The sequence below is a fragment of the Piliocolobus tephrosceles genome, chromosome 1, assembly GCF_002776525.5.
Source record: "Piliocolobus tephrosceles isolate RC106 chromosome 1, ASM277652v3, whole genome shotgun sequence".
In the NCBI taxonomy this organism is placed as follows: Eukaryota; Metazoa; Chordata; class Mammalia; order Primates; family Cercopithecidae; genus Piliocolobus; species Piliocolobus tephrosceles.
The window spans coordinates 155114031-155122267 of NC_045434.1; positions in this window are offsets into that span (position 1 = coordinate 155114031).

An 8237-nucleotide genomic window follows, 5' to 3' on the forward strand; every position below is an offset into this window, starting at 1 on the left:
GTATGGCATTTTAGATAGATTGGCCAATGAAGAGCACTAAAAAAACAAAAACAAAACAACAAAAAAACTAACATTTTATTTGAATCACACCAGTTTTTCTACAATGTCCTTTTGCTGTTCCAGGGTCCAATTCAGGATATCCCACTGAACTTAATCATCTTGTCTCCAAACTGTTCTCCAATCTGTGATAATTGTTCAGTCCTTTCTTATTTTTTATGACTTTGGGAGTTTTAAAGAATATTGGCCAAATAGTTTGTAGAAGGTCTATCTGATGTTTTCTTATGATTAGACTCACAGGCTGGCATGGAGTGTCTGTGGCTTTTCCAGGTGCACAGTGCAAGCTGTCAGTGGATCTACCATTCTGAGGTCTGGAGACAGTGGCCCTCTTCACATAGCTCCACTAGGCAGTGCCCTGGTGGGGACTCTCTGTTGGGGGTCCAACCCCACCTTTCCCTTGTGCACTGCCCTAGCAGAGGTTCTCTATGAGGGTTCCCCTGTGCAGCAGACTTCTGCCTGGGCATCCAAGCCTTTCCACACCTCCTTTGAAATTTAGGCAGAGGTTCCCACAACCTTAATTCTTGACTTCTGCACACCCACAGGCCCAACACCATGTGTAAGCTTCCAAGGCTTGGGGCTTGCACCCTCTGAAGCAATGGCCTGAGTTGTACATTGGCCTCTTTTAGCCAAGGCTGGTGCTCAAGCATCTGGGATGCTGGGCACCATATCCCAGGGCTGTACACAGTAGGGATGGCCTGGGCCCAGCCCATGAAATCATTTTTCCCTCCTAGGCTCTGGGCCTGTAATGGGGGTGGGGGTGGGGGCACTGCTATGAATGTGTCTGACATATCCTGGAGATGTCTTCCCCATTGTCTTGGTAAGTAACATTTGACTCCTCGTTACTTATGCAAATTTCTGCAGCCAGCTTGAATTTCTCCCCAGAAAATGGAGTTTTCTTTTCTATAGCATTGGTAGGCTGCAAATTTTCCAAACTTTTATGCTCTGCTTCCTCTTGAATGTTTTGTTGCTTTGAAATTTCTTTCACCAGATACCCTAAATCACCTCTCTCAAGTTCAAAGTTCCAGAGATCTCTGGGGCAGGGGCAAAATGCTGTCAGTCTCTTTGCATAGCAAGAATGACCTTTACTACAGTTCTCAACAAGTTCTGCAACTCCATCGGAGACCACCTCAGCTGGACCATTGTCCATATCACTATCAGCATTTTGGTCAAAGCCATTCTACAAGTCTCTAGGAAATTCCAAACTTTCTGACATTCTCCTGTCTCCTTCTGAGCCCACCGAACTGTTCCAACCTCTGCTTGTTACCCAGTTTTAAAGTCACTTCAACATTTTTGGATATTTTTACAGCAGTGCTCCACTCTCCGTGGTACCAATGTACTGTATTAGTCTGTTCTCACACCGATAATAAAGACAAACCCAAGACTGCATAATTTATGAAGGAAAGAGGTCTAATTGACTCACAGTTCCACAGAGGCTGGGTAAGCCTCAGGAAACTTACAATCATGGCAGACGCAAATGGGGAAGCAAACACATCCTTCTTCACGCGGCAGTAGAAAGGAGAAGTTCCAAACAAAAAGAGGAAAAGCCCCTTATAAATCAGATCTTGTGAGAACTCACTCACTATCATGGGAGCAGCATGGAAGTAACCACCCCCATGATTCCACTACTTCCCACTGGGTCTCTCCTACAACATGTAGGGCTTATGGGAACTACAGTTCAAGAGGAGATTTGGGTGGGGATACAGCCAGATCATATCAGCATGTTTTTTAATGAAAAAAAATAAAACAAAATTGATCATCAAATTCATAGAGATTTTCTCCTGTTTTCTTCTAGAAGTTTTATGGCTTTAGGTTTTACATTTAGACTTATGATCTATTTTTAGTTAATTTTTATATAAGCTATGCTGAGGTTCCTTTTTGGCATATGAACATCCAATTATTCCGTCACTATTTATGGAAATGACTATTTCAATTGAAATTGTGTGCTTTTGTCAAAAATCAGGCAACCATATTTGTGTATTTATTTCTGGGCTATTCCACTCCACTTATCTATATGTATATCCTTATGCTAGTACCACAGTCTTAATTACTGTAGCTTTATAGTGACTCATGAAATTGGATAGTGTGGGTTCTACAAGTTTTTTTCTTCTTATTTATAATTTTTTGATCATTCTATTTTCTTTGTCTTTTCATGTACATTTTAGAATCATCTTGTCATTATCTATAAAAAATCTTGCTGGAATTTTGATAGGAATTACATTAAAACTGTAGATAAATTTGGAGAGAATTAATATCCTAACAATTTTGAGTGTTTCTATCTATGAACATAGCATAGCTCTTCATCTATTTAGTTCTTTATTCATTTCTTTTTTCAGTTTTGAGAAGACCATTTTGATAAGGAGACATCTGAGTTAAGACCTGAATTAAGTGAGGAAGTGAACCATCTGTAGAAAGAGTGTTTCAGGCAGGCAGTATAATAATAAGTGCAAAGAGTGTTTCAGGCAGGCAGTATAATAATAAGTGCAAAGGCCCTGAAGTATGGTAGAACTAGTCTAAGAACATTAAGGAGGCTAGAGGAGGAGGTGGAAAATTCTTCTTGTTTGATTCCTGGTAGCATTACTCCAACAATCATTTCTTCACCCCAGCAGCAGCAAAGTCTTCCCATAGCAGTAGCTGAATGGAGTTTGCAATTCTTCTTGAATTTGCAGAATTAGCCTCATTACCACGTCACCCCCACCATCTCCCCTACCACCCTCATTACTGAACAGCACCAACCAGTGGAGTGGAGTGAAGTGGTGTGAAGAGGAGTAGAAGGTCATATTACAAAAGTAGCAAGAGGCCATATTATATCAGGTCTTACAGTCACTGTAAGGTATTGAATTTTATTCAGGGAAAGAACAGAAGTGATTGAATGTTTCTGAGCAGATGAGTGATGTCTGACTTATCTTTAAAAAGATCATTCTGAGTGCTGTATGCAGAAAGGATTGATGGGAAAAGATGAGTCCAAGACAGAAGCAGGGAAACCAATGATGAGACAATTACAGTGTTTCAGCAAGAGCAGATGGTGGCTTGGACTAAGGCATGAGTACAGGAAGTAATAAATGTTGGAATATAGATCTGTTTTAAAGATAGCGACGCAAGTTGCTGAGGGTTAGATGTGGGCTAGGAATTAAAGGTTTTTGTTCTAAGTAACTGGAAGGATAGCATGTCCATCAACTAAGTTGGGGAAGACTGTGAGAGTAGAGGTTTCAAAATTGTTTATCTAGTTTAGAATGAATAGGCAGGGGAAAAAAGATTCTAAAATATTTATGCACCATTAAATTTTAAGTATGGAATCTAAGAACCTGCATCATACATCTGAGTACACTCCAATAGCAACCATCAGGGATAAACAGCAGCCTATGCATTATGGCTCGAATGTGAATGGTGAGGGTAAGGCAATAGGCAGAGGGGAGGAAAATAATATTTTAATTAGTAACTCAAATTATTATGCCTCTAAAGGAGCATGTAGGAATGATATCTGGGGCTCAGGAAGACCTCACTGAATATTATGTACTTTACTTGAGACTTCAAGGAGTTAGCCAGAGTTCCGAGGAAGCTGGAGTTTGTAGGAATGGGAGGTTAGTCCATAAGCCAAGTGATGAACAGATGCAAAGGTCAAAGAATGAGAAGATGTGCTTGACAAAGTAAAAGAACAACAAGCATAAATACAGAAGGGAGAGCCAAATTGAGAGTATTGTGAAATAAAGCAGGAGATATATTTTATTCTAATAACCAGATCTGCATTTTTTTTTTTTTTTTTTTTTGAGATGGAGTCTCATCCAGTTGCCTAGGCTGGAGTGCAGTGGTGTGATCTCGGCTCACTGCAACCTCCACCTCCAGAGTTCAAGCAATTTTCCTGCCTCAGCCTCCAAAGTAGCTGGGATTACCAGCGTCCGCCACTATACCCAGCTAATTTTTGTATTTTTAGTATAGATGGGGTTTCAGCATGTTGGCCAGGCTGGTCCCAAACTCCTGACCTTGTGATCCACCAGCCTTGGCCTCACAAAGTGCTAGGACAGGTGTGAGCCACCGTGCCTGGCCCAGATTTGTATTTTGACAGAATGAATTGGAGGGGGAGAGTCATCTAGCCTGAAGACTAGTTAGGATGTCATTGCAGACTTCTTGATGATGATGGTTATGGCAGTGGATTCAGACTTGAGAGATATTTAACAGCTTATATATGGCAAGTTAGAAGAGACAGGCTCTGAGAATGACTACTAGACTTCTAAGGTGGCAACTTGGCAGATGTCGATACCTTTACTAAAACGGATGTGCCACGTATTAATTGTCTCTCAGCTCCAAACTTACTCTTCCATATTCTACTTTGTGAAGCTGATGCTTATATTTTGCAGAACACATTTCTGCTTTGCTGTCTGATTCTATGTAAACTCTTCCATACGTGGCACTAGAGGGATACCGGGTAGCTGGAGGAGGAGAAAGGAAATGCTTCTTCCCATGTGCTTCCTGGTGGCATCAGTCTAGCAATGATTCTTCGTCTCAGAAGTAGCAAGTTCTTCCCATAGCAGTAGCTGAATGCAGTTTGCAGTTTTCCCTAAATTTAGAGAACAGCCTATATCACAGCACTGTGTTCCCATTCCACTTCCCCTCCTACCCCTCCCTCCCCTACTCCCCTCCCACCTTGATGTCCACACTGAGCCAACAGCACTAACCAGATAGTGTTCTCTCTTCAAGGGTCTGAATTTCAGGCTTATGGGGATCCTCTTTTGAATCCAAAGACCCTAGAATCACTTGAGCAGCATTTCTGCCTCAGAAGCCTGAGTTGTAGCTATTGGAGTTCCTCCTCTAAGTTTCTAAGTTTTGATAATTCTAGCCTTTTTCCTTTGTTCCCTCAGCCCTTCCTGCAGTTGCTACCTCCATGATACCTTATGGTTTGGGAGACTTCTGAAGTCTTTTTTTTTTTTTTTTTGAGATGGAATCTCATTCTGTCGCCCAGGCTGGAATGCAGTTGCGTGATCTCGGCTCACTACAACCTCCACCTCCCAGGTTCAAGCTAATTTTTGTATTTTCTGTAGAGACAGGGTTTCACCATTTTGGCCAGGCTCGTCTTGAACTCCTGACCTCATGATCCACCTGCTTCACCCTTCCAAAGTACTGGGATTACAGGCGTGAGCCATCACACCTGGCCCTGAAGTGTTTCTTTTTAAGCTTTCATTTACCTAGTTAACATTTTTTAATGTAAAATTACCTCTAATCAAATAACGTGTGTGGTTTCTGTCTCTTGACTGGACCTTGATTGATATAGAAATTGGTTCTGGAAAAGATTTAGAAGTTGGGATTTGGGATTTTTTTGGTTTTGTCCTTGAGCTTGAATGAAGTGCTGAGCTCCCCACTAATGTAAAATAAATTCTGGTAATCCATGTCATGCAGAAGTATCATGATTCATTAAATTGTCACCTGCAGTTAATTGTGATGACATTCCTACCGAACCAAGTGCCTTAGGAGCATGTGCCTGCTGCATCTAACTGTTAGCAGTAGTAATGACTGTGAGGACTATGGTGTGGGATAGATTCTTGAGTTTAATAAAACACATACGGAAAGAATAACAAACTTGGGTCTTTACATTCTTTATAGTCTCATTAGAGTGCCAAAAGGATTCTATAGCAGTCCTAAAAGAATCTCTCTTTTCTTGCAGCCACAGGGCTGATATTGTTAAAAATAAAAAAGGACTTAATTGGCCAGTTATAATTTTTACAACATCAGTTGAACTTACAAACTTGCTGGTCTTTCATGTATAAGTTTAAAAAACAGAAAGAAAATGACCCTAAAACTTGGAATGAGTACACATTTCTCTGGGCTTAAATGGGATTACAAATTTTGAATTGTCAAGTCCTTTTGAGCCTCTTCTGACAGTGGGAGCACTGGCCAGCAGATACTAATTCCTGGGCACTCACAACCCTACAGTCTACCAGTTACACTGGGTGCTTATGTAGTGTCTTAGTCAGTTCAAGTTGTTTTAATGAAATATTATTCTTTGGGTAGCCTATAAACAACAGAAATTCATTTCTCCCAGTTGAAGGCTGGGAAATCCAAGATCAAGATGCAGGATGCAGGCTGATTTGGTGTCTGGTGAGTGCCTGCTTTCTGGTTCATAGGTGGTGTCTTCTAGCTGTGTCCTCACATGATGGAAGGGGTAAGGGGTCTCTCTCAGGGCTCTTTTGTAAGGGTACCAATTCTATTCATGAAGGCTTCACCCTCATGACCAAATCACCTCCTAAAGGCCTCACCTCCTAAAACTATCACCTTAGAGGTTAAGATTTTGTGAACATTGTCAGATTCAAAATGTAGTCACTTCTGTCAAACCCTAGCAAAATGGAGCTAGGGAAGGCCATGCTAGTAGGGCTCTCACACACAATTTTCCTGATAACACAAACTATCACAAGACGTTTTTCCAAAACACAGTTTACTACGTGAGTCACACAAAGACAGCTGGCAGCACAAGGACAGCTAGCCGCTTACACAAGAACACATGCCTGACACACTGACTCACAAACCCAATTCTAAATGGAAAGGCCTAACTGAAACTCCAAGATTACAAGTCCTCCCTAAGGACTACTGACATTCACATATCAGAACTCTCCAGCTCTTGTAAGATGCTACCAGCACCAAAAAACTTTCTTTTAAAACAAGTTGCATAAATCTCCTCTTTCTCCAATAAAATCCTAACCTTTTGCTCTGTTCTCCATACATACTGGAGGCCATCCTGGTTTGTATATAGGTCCCAAATTACAATCCTACTTCTTGTATACTATTCCCAAATAAAACCTTTTTACTTAGAGATTCGTCTCTATTTTTACATGACAATTTCAATATATGAATTTGTTGGGAGGGACACACACATTTAGACTATAGAAGTGGGTCAGGTGATAATTGGAGACCTAGCCCAACTTTGAAACACAATGTGCTCAGTAGGTCTGCAAATCCACTGTGTGTTTTTGTCTCCAGCTCTTGAATGTGTTTTTGTCTCCAGCTCTTTAATTGGAAGAGATATATGTTTAGGCATAATAGATATGCTTGGCAGCTGGTAAAATCCTTACAGTGTCTCTGTGATCAATGGAATAAGGACCATGAGAGTAGAAAGAGGAAGCCTCTGGAGCTTTCCTTCCCTTTCAGGACAGTACAAAAAAAGATATACCACATATTTAGAGGAACTGCAGAGATTAGTGCCATCATCAAAGACTTGAAAGATGGATGAATCCTATCACATCTCCATTTAAATCATCTGTTTGTCCGATGCAGAAGGGAAATCTTATCAAATGACTGAGTGTGATTATAAACTTAATCAGGAGGTGACTCCAATGTTAGTTGATGCTCCAGATGTAGTGTTTGTACTAGGGCGAATCAACATGACATTTCCTGACACCTAGTGTGTAGCTATTAACATGGCAAATGTTTTGTCTCTATATTAATTTATAGGGTTCAACTAAAACAGTTTACCTCTTACATGTCAGGGCCAGCAGTGTAGCATCATTGGATTGACATCCAATCTTTTACTCTTTGCCACAGTATAGTTCACAGAGATCTTGATCATCTTAATATTCTCATACAAAATAAACTGGCTCGACACATTGATTAAATTATGTTGTTCTGATCTGATAAATGCAAAGTAGTAAGTATTTGGATGGCAAAATAAGACAGCTAGGATCTCAACTATCAGGATTCATTACCTGATACAGTAAAGTATAATAGAGAAGCAGAATGTTGGAGTTAAAGGGATAATGACAAGATTAGTTTCAGGCATGTTGAGCAGCATACCAGAGAGTTATCCAAGTGAAGATATTCAGGAGGCAGTCAGACACATTAATTTGGAGTTAGAGAGAACATAAGTAATGCAGATTTGGTAAGCATTGGCAAACAATAAGTCCTAAATGAAACTATGGAATGGAATGAGAATTAGTAAGAATACACAGAATAAAGAGAGAAGACCCAAGACTGAGAGGAATGTAAAACTTTAGGCCGGGCGCGGTGGCTCAAGCCTGTAATCCCAGCACTTTGGGAGGCCGAGGCGGGCGGATCACGAGGTCAGGAGATCGAGACCATCCGGACTAACACAGTGAAACCCCGTCTCTACTAAAAAAATATAAAAAATTAGCCGGGCAAGGTGGCGGGCGCCTGTAGTCCCAGCTACTCAGGAGGCTGAGGCAGGAGAATGGCGTAAACCC